The sequence below is a fragment of the Microtus oregoni genome, unplaced genomic scaffold (genome assembly GCF_018167655.1).
Source record: "Microtus oregoni isolate MIOR12 unplaced genomic scaffold, Mior012 000030F_ref0000283, whole genome shotgun sequence".
In the NCBI taxonomy this organism is placed as follows: domain Eukaryota; kingdom Metazoa; phylum Chordata; class Mammalia; order Rodentia; family Cricetidae; genus Microtus; species Microtus oregoni.
Window position 1 is genome coordinate 24,807,002 of NW_024543089.1, and position 12,845 is coordinate 24,819,846.

At 38.8% G+C, this 12,845-nt stretch overlaps 1 pseudogene; it reads right to left on the minus strand.

Annotated features, from left to right (window-relative positions):
- Nucleotides 1–6,900: 6,900 nt before the first annotated feature.
- LOC121465403 lies at nt 6,901–7,977 on the minus strand (annotated as a pseudogene).
- Nucleotides 7,978–12,845: the final 4,868 nt, after the last annotated feature.

Below are 12,845 nucleotides of genomic sequence, written 5' to 3' on the forward strand. Positions count from 1 at the left end.
CATTAATATCACTTAATGTCAATGGACTCAACTCACCTATAAAAAGGCACAGGCTAAGAGATTGGATAAGAAAACAGGATCCAACATTCTGCTGTTTACAAGAAACACACCTCAACCACAAAGACAGGCACCTACTCAGAGTAAAGGGCTGGGAAAAGGCCTATCAAGCAAATGGACCTAAGAAACAGGCAGGTGTGGCCATACTAATCTCTAACAAAGTTGACTTTAAACTTAAATCAATCACAAGAGATGGAGAGGGGCATTTTATACTCATAACAGGAACAGTTCATCAGGATGAAGTCTCAATCCTGAACATCTATGCCCCTAATATAAAAGCACCCACGTACATAAAAGAAACATTGCTAAAATTCAAGGCAGCCATCAAACCACACACACTAATAGTAGGAGACTTCAACACTCCTCTCTCACCAATGGACAGGTCAATCAGACAGGAACCTAACAGAGAAATAAGAGAATTAGTGGAGGTAATGAATCAAATGGACTTAACAGACATCTATAGAACATTCCATCCAAATAGGAAAGAATATACCTTCTTCTCTGCAGCTCATGGAACCTTCTCGAAAATCGACCACATAGTCGGTAACAAAGCAAACATCCACAGTTACAAAAAAATATTAGTAACCACCTGTGTCTTATCAGATCACCATGGATTAAAGTTAGAATTCAACAATAATGCTACCCCCAGAAAGCATACAAAGTCATGGAAACTGAACAGTCAACTATTGAACCATAGCTGGATTAAGGAAGAAATAAAGAAAGAAATTAAAGTCTTCCTGGAATTCAATGAAAATAAAGAAACAACATATTCAAACTTATGGGACACAATGAAAGCAGTCCTAAGAGGAAAGTTCATAGCACTAAGTGCCCACTTAAAGAAAACAGAGAAAGCTCACATTGGAGACTTAACAGCCCACCTGAAAGCTCTAGAAAAAAAAGAAGCAGACTCACCTAGGAGGAGTAGAAGATTGGAAATAATCAAAATGAGGGCTGAAATCAACAAAATAGAAACACAGAAAACAATACAAAAAATCAATGAAACAAAAAGCTGGTTCCTGGAGAAAATCAACAAGATTGACAAACCCCTATCCAAACTAATCAAACGGCAGAGAGAGAATTTGCAAATTAATAAGATCAGAAATAAAAAGGGGGACATAACCACAGACACAGAGGAAATTCAGAGAATCATTAGATCTTACTACAAAAGCCTATATGCCACAAAACTGGAAAATGTAAAGGAAATGGATACTTTTTTAGATAAATATCATATACCAAAGTTAAATCAGGACCTGGTGAACAATCTAAATAGACCTGTTAGTCGCGAAGAATTAGAAGAGGTTATCAAAAACCTCCCTACCAAAAAAAGCCCAGGACCAGATGGTTTCAATGCGGAATTCTACCAGATCTTCCAAGAAGATCTAATACCTATACTCCTTAATGTATTCCACAAGATAGAAACAGAAGGGTCATTACCAAACTCCTTTTATGAAGCCACAATTACTCTGATACCAAAACCACTCAAAGACTCAACCAGGAAAGAGAACTACAGGCCAATCTCACTCATGAATATCGACGCAAAAATCCTCAACAAAATACTGGCAAATCGAATCCAAGAACACATCCGAAAAATTATCCATTATGATCAAGTAGGCTTCACTCCTGAGATGCAGGGCTGGTTCAACATACGAAAATCTATCAATGTAATCCAGCATATAAATAAACTGAAAGAAAAAAACCATATGATCATTTCATTAAATGCTGAAAAAGCATTTGACAAAATTCAACATCCATTTATGTTAAAAGTCTTGGAGAGATTAGGGATACAAGGGTCATACCTAAATATAATAAAAGCTATATACAGCAAGCCGACAGCTAACATCAAATTAAACGGAGAGAAACTCAAAGCCATCCCACTTAACTCAGGAACACGACAAGGCTGTCCACTCTCCCCATACCTCTTCAATATAGTGCTTGAAGTTCTAGCAATAGCACTAAGACAACATAATGGAATCAAGGGGATTCGAATTGGAAAGGAAGAAGTTAAACTTTCGTTATTTGCAGATGATATGATAGTGTACATAAGCGACCCCAAAAACTCCACCAAAGAACTCCTACAGCTGATAAACAGCTTTAGTAATGTGGCAGGATACAAGATCAACTCCAAAAAATCAGTCGCCCTCTTATACACAAAGGATATGGAAACAGAGAGGGAAATCAGAGAAGCTTCACCATTCACAATAGCCAAAAACAGCATAAAATATCTTGGGGTACATCTAACCAAGGAAGTGAAAGATCTATTTGACAAGAACTTTAAGGCATTGAAGAAAGAAATTGAAGAGGATACCAAAAAATGGATGGACCTCCCTTGCTCTTGGATAGGGAGGATCAACATAGTAAAAATGGCAATTCTACCAAAGGCTATTAATAGATTCAATGCAATCCCCATCAAGATCCCATCAAAATTCTTCACAGATCTGGAGAGGACAATAATCAACTTTATATGGAAAAACAAAAAACCCAGGATAGCCAAAACAATCCTATACAATAAAGGATCTTCTGGAGGCATTACCATCCCTGACTTCAAACTCTATTACAGAGCTACAGTAATGAAAACAGTGTGGTACTGGCATAAAAACAGAGAAGTCGACCAATGGAATCGTATAGAAGACCCGGATTTTATCCCACAAACCTATGAACACCTGATTTTCGATAAAGGAGCTAAAAGTATAAAATGGAAGAAAGAAAGCATCTTCAACAAATGGTGCTGGCACAACTGGATGTCATCTTGTAGAAGAATGAAAATAGACCCTTATCTATCACCGTGCACAAAACTCAAGTCCAAATGGATTAAAGACCTCAATATCAGCCCGAACACACTGAACCTGATAGAAGAGAAAGTGGGAAGTACCCTACAGGAGCTGGGCACAGGAGATCGCTTCCTATGTATAACCCCAGAAGCACAGACATTAAGGGCAACATTGAATAAATGGGACCTACTTAAACTGAGAAGCTTCTGTAAAGCAAAGGACATAGTCAATAAGACACATAGGCAACCTACTGATTGGGAGAAGATCTTCACCAACCCCACAACAGACAAAGGTCTGATCTCCAAAATATATAAAGAACTCAAGAAACTAGACTTTAAAATGCTAATTAACCCAATTAAAAAATGGGGCACTGAACTGAACAGAGAATTCTCAGCAGAGGAAGTTCAAATGGCCAAAAGACACTTAAAGTCGTGCTCAACTTCCCCAGCAATCAGGGAAATGCAAATCAAAACAACTTTGAGATATCATCTTACACCTGTCAGAATGGCTAAAGTCAAAAACACCAAGGATAACCTTTGCTGGAGAGGCTGTGGAGGAACGGGTACCCTCATCCATTGCTGGTGGGAATGCCATCTTGTGCAACCACTGTGGAAGTCAGTGTTTCGGTTTCTCAGGAAATTCGGGATCAACTTACCCCTGGACCCAGCAATACCACTCCTGGGAATATACCCAAGAGATGCTCTATCATATGACAAAAGCATTTGTTCAACTATGTTCATAGCAGTATTATTTGTAATAGCCAGAACCTGGAAACAACCTAGATGCCCTTCAATGGAAGAATGGATGAAGAAAGTATGGAATATATACACGCTAGAGTACTACGCTGCGGTAAAAAACAATGACTTCTCGAATTTTGCAGGCAAATGGATGGAAATAGAAAACACTATCCTGAGTGAGGTGTCCCAGACTCAAAAAGATGAACATGGGATGTACTCGCTCATAATTGGTTTCTAGCCATAAATTAGGGCCAGGGAGTCTACAATAGGTGAACCTAAAGAAGCTAAGTAAGAAGGTGAACCCAAGGAAAAACATATAGTTATCCTCTTGGCTAAGGGAAGTAGACCCAATTGCCGGGGAGAAAATTAGGATCTTGGGGGTGGGGTGGGATGGGGGTAAGGGGAGATGGGGAGAGAAAAGGTAGAAGGGAAGGAGGGGGGACTTGGGGAATCAGGAGAATTGGGATAAAGGAAAGGTGGATAGGGGAGCACAGAACCACAATTCTTAGTTAAGGGAACCACTTTAGGGTGAGCAAGAGATTTGACCCTAGAGGGGCTCCCAAGTGCCCAACATGAGGTTCCCAGTTAGTTCCTTGGGTAGCTGAGGATTGGGAACCTGAAATGACCCTATCCGAGAGCAATACTGACGAATATCTTGCATATCATCATAGAACCTTCATCTGGTGATGGATGGAGACAGAGACAGAGACCCACACTGGAGCACTGGACTGAGCTCCCAAGGTCCCAATGAGGAGCAGAAGGAGGGAGAACATGAGCAAAGAAGTCGGGACCACAAGGCGTGCACCCACCCACTGAGACAGTGGAGCTGATCTACTGGGAGCTCACCAAGGCCAGCTGGACTGTGACCGAAAAAGCATGGGATGAAACCGGACTCTCTGAACATGGCGAACAATGAGGGCTGATGAGACGCCAAGGACAATGGCACGGGGTTTTGATCCTACTTAATGTGCTGGCTTTGTGGAAGCCTAGCCAGTTTGGATGTTCACCTTCCTAGATATGGACGGAGGGGGGAGGACCTAGGACTTACCACAGGGCAGGGAACCTGGACTGCTCTGTGGACTGGAGAGGGAGGGGGAGAGGAGTGGGGGGAGGGGTAGAAGGGTGGGAGGAGGGGGAGAAGGGTGGGAGGAGGGGGAGGGAAATGGGAGGCTGGGAGGAGGTGGAAACTTGTTTTTTGTTTATGTTTTTTTTCTTCTTTTCTTAATAAAAAAAATTATTAAAAAAAAAAAGAAATTCACTGTTCTTTTTTTCCCATGGTATTTGTGTGTGTGATGTGTGTGCATGTGCATTTGTGTGTGTAAGGTATTCTAATAGTTGCTTGTTAGAAGACCTGGATAATAGGGCCTGGAAAACTTTGATATCACATCTGCCTTCTCTTCTCTGCTTTTTTACAAGCCCTCCACACAACATGGTTTCTGCATTTCCTTTCCCATTTTTGATAGAACTCAAATCATTCTGGACAGATTACTTTAAAACCTTATTACCAGCTTTTTAATTTGGCTTCATCATGTTCCTAAACACATACTCTCCTCATTCTTTTGTTATCTCCATCCTTTGTAGTTATTCATTCCACTGCCAACGTCACCAGGCTTTCTTACCTCCCACAGTTCACTCTCCTATTATGCTTGTTATCAGAGCTGGAATGCTTTTTAAGAGAAAATTACAGTATTAGGAAACAGTTTGAGTAAACTACATACTTTGTATTTGTTTCTGTGCTGCTTTTTCCACAAGAAACCCCCTAGTCATGTAAAGTGTAAAGTAACAAACAAACCAAAAGCCAATAAAACAGCTGAATTCAGAACAGCAACATGGGTATGCACGTATGTACACAGGTCAAAGATCAGTGTGTGATGAACACACTTGTTGACGAAGGTTTCTGTCCTCCCTGATCCGTCAGCTGTTCAACCCCAAAGAAACACACGGAGGCTTACATTAATTATAACCTGATTGGCCTATTAGCTCAGGCTTCTTATTAACTCTTTCTTACATCTTAAATTAACCCTTTATTCTTGTCTATGTTAGCCACGTGGCTGGGTACCTTTTTTGGTGAGGTGTTCTCATCTTGCTTCCTCTGCATCTGGATGGCAACTACAGACAGAGCTTTCCTCTTCCCAGTATTCTCCTGTTCTCATTGCTCCACCTCTACTTCCTACCTAGTCACCCAGCCTAAACTTCCTGCCTGGCTACTGACCAATCAGCATTTTAAAAAAATAAAATATAATATAAGTGACAGGATAAAAGACCATTGTCCCACAATACACATTCACTCCTTTATGGTATAGGAATCTTCTGTTTCATTGATGAAAGTTTTTCTTTTAGCTATTCACTGGACCAAAGTTCATTTTCATCAGCAAACTCTCTTATTCTGTGGGTTGAATGTCTTATTTATTGCAATATGTGTTCTCTATAATGCTTTTTAACTAATTATATATTGTATAATTATGTAGGTTTTATTTTTACTGTATCATCAAATTGCTTAATGTCTTTATCATTTTGCTACACTCTTTGCTGTGTTTTTATTTAATTTTTTTCTTTCACCTTAATGATGTTTCTGAGTGACAAAGAGTTTCAGTGTGTTGTGTTCCTATCTGGATTTTTGCTTTAAGTGCTGTGGAAATTACTGTGATTCTTTTCTATAATACCACAAGCTATAGTAGGGCTTGTGTCTGATTATAGATAAACATTTTCTTGTAGCCTTTCTGGTCTCATAGACATGAGTATCTCTTGACTAAAACTGAAGTCTCAAAGTGACCACTGGCCATGCTCACTACTCCTTATGTCTTTTCTTGTATTCAGTCTCAAAGTTGTTCACTATTACTTGACCTCTCTAAGCAAAATATTATTGGTCATCTTGTTTATGTGTAATATATGTATGATTTCCCATGGGATCTGTGTAATAGAGGAAAAATATTCTTAGCTTTGAAATAGGCTTAGCTTTGGCTTCTGCTTGCAGAATCCAGTTTATAAAATAGTATCAGTGCTATCAAATCACATGTGAATGTTTTTTTTCAACATTTTGTACATCTTTTATTTAAATGAGTTTTACTCACTTGTATTAACAAAAATCATTTTCCTTCAATCATTACAGATCAACAGGACATGGGGAGGCATCAATTAAATACCAGCTATTAAGCTTGCTGTTATGAAGACATCAAAACAAACTTCAAGTAGACTAAAACTGTAATGTTAGGACACTACAGAAGATCTAAATACAATGTATTTTATACCACATATAATTATGATTGCATTAACATGATATACAATATTAACAGTCACTCCAGGTTCGACTGCACACATCTTCCCATGCCTGTCTGACTCTAGCTTACTAGTTCAGGCTGGACATTGACCCTCTGAAGCACTTCTTCAGGCATGCAAAAGACAGGACTAACAGGTTTAATCTGTTCTCCCAGAAGTGACAATCCAGCAATGCCAAAGAAGGTATGAAAAGGATCCACCATATCTCTGGGTCTGTCAGCAAAGCCTCCGGTCTCTTCATCTTGACATGCTAAGATGAAACTGCGCAGCTTTTCTGTCAATCCAATGAAGCCTCCCAATTATCTTCAAGGAGGCCAAAACCCACCAGGAATAGCACACATCTGGTAACTTCTCAGGTCTTCCATTGAGTCTGCCTGAGGGCAGCTGTCCTTCACAAAGCCACCAACCAAGTAAGTCAGCGTTCACTTGATACAACTGACTGGTTATCGCCAGGAATCCTGTGCAACAATAAATCTGCCCGGCATGAGATTCGAAGCCCGGTCTGCACCCAAATCCACCATCAAAGTTCATACAGGCCAAAACAAATACAATGGCCTTTTCCACATTAATAGCATCAAGCTTGCCCAAGAGAGCCAAAGTTGCCACTGCACAAAATGAGAATCTGGTATCAATTTCTCCTTATCTTTTAGAGTGGGTGCTGACAAGCCAGCACGGGCATGCTGGGACCTCCAGCATGCCATTTACTCCAGATAGACCAACTGCTTACTGGGACCCCAAATGTCTCCAGCAAATGAACCATCCTCTTTCTGCAGACTCTGAACATAGGCCACAACCTTATCCACGTCAATGATGTTAAGGCTGTCATACAGCGTGAGAATCTGGACAGCGCTCAGAGTGTAGAGAAGATGCGGATCGTGCCCAATGCTCGCACTTATACCCCCACAATGCTGGCACGACTTGATAAACACCAGGATTTCCTCTCTGTTCATGCGATGGAGCTGTCCCATGAGGTCCATCACCGTCAAACCCCAGTAGATGCAGCTCATCCTCAGGTACACAGACATACAGTATTCATAATCATCCTTCTTGGAGCCATAGGAGGCAATGTAATTGGCATGCTTCTCCAGTAACAGGGTGTCAGGAGCGTCTGACTTGATGGTGACATCCTTCATGTCCGTGCGCAGAAAGCTCACATGTGAATGTTTATATCAAAAAAAGTTATCACAGGAGATGTTTGTCTTGAAAAAATCTACACAAATTTATAGAATTTCAATGCATTAATTTGATTTTCTCTTTGTGGAACAAGTTGCATAATAATGCATTTTTATATTCTGCATGCTTTTTGAAGACAAACCAGATTCTGAGAACTCAGCATAGCCCTGGCTCCTTTTAATATATTGCTAGGCCCAGTAAGTACCACAGTGATGAGTATTTACTTAATGATGAAGGAATGCATGGTTCCTATTATAGTTGGTTTTGTAGGACAGAGGAGGAAGAAAGTTTTTCAACAGAATGAAATCAGCGAAGCTTAGAAGCAGTGTATCTCCTGAATGGATGATGAAATACTGAGAGGAGGAAACTAGAGGCTGTTGTGTTGGAATATTTTCTTAGTACCAAGTTAGGAGCCATCTTCTTATCAAAGCCCCCCTTTCTCTTGTTTCCTCAAGTTTAAATATTTGTGTGTTTCTTTGTTTTGTTTCATTAAACAAGGAGTTATATGAGTTTTGTCTCAAATATCTACTCATATCTTAGAACTATGCACCTCTCTCTTAGGGTTTCTATTGCTGTGAAGGGACACCATGACTGTGGCAGCTCTTATAAATGAAAACATTTAATTTGAGTGGCTTACTGTTCAAAAGTCTAACCCATTATTGTCATAGTGGGAAGCAAGGCAACTTTTAATCTTTTGAAGCAGACATAGTGCTGGAGCTGAGAGACCTTACATTTTGATTCAAAGATTGCAGGTAGTGAACTGTCTTACTGGCTGAGCACAGGCATCTCAAAGCCCATCCCCTACAATGACACACTTCCTCCAACAAGACCACACCTCCCATTAGAATCACTAGCTTTGGGAGCTATTTCAAACCACCAAAACCCCAGATAGGGTGATGAGAAAAATGATTCCACCCAAGTCTAGGTAAAAGAATTGGTGACTTTGTATGGTTCACTTATATGGTCATAGGTGATGAAAAAACATCTGTACCCCTTAAAAGCTCACCCAAGCATGGGTGATATCTCAGAGAATTTGCATCTCTGGAACCTTTTGCCCAACTTCAGAGTAGCTCTGCTGGTCAGGTAGTGTCTTCTCCCCAGTAAAATTGCTTCTTTAACCCTTTGATGGGTCCTTACAGATCTTGTATCTTTCAGGAGCTTCTAAAACCTTCTAAGGTTTATTTCCTAGACCTTGTACTTTCAAATCTTAAATTACTCCTCTCCAGGAATAGATATTTCAATTAGAAAGAAATAGCTTTATCACACAATCTCTTTCTGTAGCCCTGGCTAGATGAAGACTTACTTTGTAGCATAAGATAGCCTTGAGCTGGTAGCAATCTTTTTCTCTTAGCTTCCTGGTTGTTTAGATTCTAAGCATCAGTCGCTTTGCCTGGTTTTGACATTTTTTTAAACTTCTCACTAAGTTGTTTGGTACAACTTTCTGTGTTTTGTAGTATGATGCTGTCCCGTTTCAACTTTCTTAAAATTACAAAATGCCTTCTCCACATACTTATTAGTCTAACTGACACATCCTAAAGATGAACTCAAATACTTCATTTCAGTGAAATGCTCATTGACCTCAACTGGTGAATATCTATAAAAAGACAAGATTCCTGGAGCTTGATAAATGGTCCAATGCATTTAATTAAATTAAACTGGGTTCAAATAAACACATATTGCTTTAATGTTGAAACAAATATTAGTTCTTTAGAAGAAAATAGAACTTCTTTCAGTGTCCATAAATTTTCATTCTAAAAGTAGACTAAGTTTTGAATCTGTCCTTAAGTCTATACAAATTTACTCCTACCAACTATACGAAGGTTACAATTTATCAAAGAAGTATATAAATCATGTGGAATCACTCCATTAAAGAAATTTTTAACATGACAATTGAATTTATTTAGTCTATCAATTAAGGTATAAAATAGTTATATTCATAATAGGAAAAATATTTCCAAAAGATTTTTTATTATTATTTATTTATTAAAGATTTCTGTCTCCTTCCCGCCACCGACTCCTATTTCCCTCCCCCTCCCCCAATTAACTCCCCCTCCCTCATCAGCCTGAAGAGCAGTCAGGGTTCCCTGCCCCGTGGGGAGTCCAAGGACCTTTCACCTCCTTCCTAAAGAAGCTAAATAAGAAGATGAACCCAAAGAAAAACATATAGTCATCCTCCTGGATATTAACCTTCATCAGGCGATGAAAAGAGACAGAGACAGAGTCCCACATTGGAGCATCGGACTGAAACCCCAAGGTCCAAATCAGGAGCAGAAAGAGAGAGAGCACGAACAAAGAACTCAGGACCGCGAAGGGTGCACTCACACACTGAGACAATGGGGATGTTCTATCAGGAACTCACCAAGGCCAGCTGGCCCGGGTCTGAAAAAGCATGGGATAAAACCAGACTCGCTGAACATAGCTGACAATGAGGACTGCTGAGAATTCAAGAACAATGGAACTGGGTTTTGATCCTACATATTAGTGATTCTGTAATTTAGTATTTAGAAAGACAAAAAAAATATGTTACTAAGGCTAATGGTCAAATATCTATTTTGAAATACATTGACCACAATTTAGAAAGAGAAACCATCACTAAGGGAAAACATATGCATTTATCTCTATACTTTGTTCAAAGGTGAAGAATAGCAATAGAAAAGAAAAGATGGGTTTTAAGAATGCATTTCCAATACACAGTTGAAAGACATTGTAAAGTCATGGTAAGTAGAAAACAAAGACCAGAAAGAAATTAATAGGAACATTTAACTGCATTTCTCAGGCAACTGGGTGGAAAGTGTTTCAATTTATTGATTTCAGACTGGTGAAACAAAAAAGATCCAAGGGGGAAAAAAAACATTAGCAATGGAAAAATACTTGAGTTTCAAGTCCAGGTAAAAACCAACAATGTGAATTCTAAAGCTTGTTATGAATATAAAGCAGGAAATCTTGTGAGGTCCTGGAGCTAGAGTGTTGAAACTTCACTCACTCCACCCTGCTGAAATGGCCAGAAGTAATATAAATCAGTATGAACATGAGTTTTCAGAGAAATCACCAAACAAAGCTAGGAAGAATTTACAGAGGCTTTGCCTAAAGGGGTATGGTGATGATCTAATTAGGTAATGATGAATTTGTCCATTTGCAGAGTCAATTTTTTTTATTTATTTTTGTTGAGCTCTACATTTTTCTCTGCTCCCCTCCCTGCCTTACCCCTCCCTTTCAACCCTATTCCAAGGTCCCCATGTTCCCAATTTACTTAGGAGATCTTGTCTTTTTCTATTTTCCCTGTAGATTAGATCTATGTATGTCTCTCTTAGGGTCGTCATTGTTGTCTAGGTTCTCTGGGATGGTTTTTAAACATAATGCAGAGTCAGTTTTAATTATTCTGCTGACAGAGTCTATTCATTAGTTCCCGGCTGCCCTGACCCAACATAACCACACAGAAACTATATTATTTGTAATACTGTTTGGACAATAGCTTAAGAATATTTCTAGCTAGCTCTTACATCTTAAATGATCACATTTCTATTATTTTATATTTTACCAAGAGGCTCATGGTTTACTGGTAAAATTCCTGAGTATCTGTCTTTTTCTGCAGTGACTACCTGGCATATCACTGACTCAGGCTACCGTTTCTCTTCATCTCTGTTCAGACACCTGGCTTTACTCTGTTAAGACAGTGGCCGAAAACAGCTTCTTTATTCATTAAAAAAATAAAAGCAACATCTATACAGAAGGACTTCCTACATCGTTTTATATATATCTATATGATATACAGATATATGTATTTGCAGAGACTCAAGGAACAACTTTACTAGTAACATGGCACTGCAATATCTATAAGGCATTGCCCATGGCAGTACTAAATGGAATGCAATGTAGGATGCTCTGAACTTTGTTCACTTATCTCAGTGACGTTAGAATGAAGCAACTTAGGTAAAAGCAGATGAAAGAGCAAACAAAACAAACCAAATAAACATGAACATAACTAAACAAAGAGCCTGTTAACTGAATGGGAGAAGAAATGCTTCATTCTGATGAGAGTGAAAGAGACAAAAGAAAATTCTTTGGAAAGGACATATACCTACACACATTCACGCTTGTGCAATATATTTGTAATCCGCCTATTCTAGACACCATGTAATGAAATCCCTATCTCCTTGCTGGTATTCTTTCTAAACCATCATTCAGTAGTTACTTCCAAAGCAATCACTCCATTAACTGTTCAGTCAATGTGCTCATAGTGGTCTTAACTAAGCATGCCAGTTACCGGAAAATAGCTTTTAAACAATTATTTGCACCCTAAATAACATCTGAAGATTATAAGAATCATCATTGTGTTAAATAGTCTACTTTGCTCATTTACTTTAATGAAGACTTGGCTGCTTTTCAAACTTTTTTCATTTGACATTGTTCTTGTGGTTGTTTGAGTTATGGCATATTAGAAATGTCTATCAGCATGCTTAGTATGTAAAATATGAATTCTCTTCCAGATATAAGCTTTATGCTCTAATATTTCAGCTTAAAGGGGGGAATATCTTGTAGTTCGCCATTTTGACACTTATATTAAAATGGTCACAATATCAAAATATTTATGTGTCCTCCATGTCATTGTTTTACAAATCAGTCATTCATAAATCAGAAGCTTTACTTTCCATTTAGTTAAGTGAAGCAATTTCCCACTTTTCACGTGTAAAAATTTGTACTTCCTTAGAGTTTATGGAAAATGGATTCTAATGATTCTAGAAACTTTATTACAGAAGGACACACATACTCATATTTGTGGAACAGACAAACATAATGTATCTGTGGTCAGGATTTTTTGCTCTGACCTACTTAG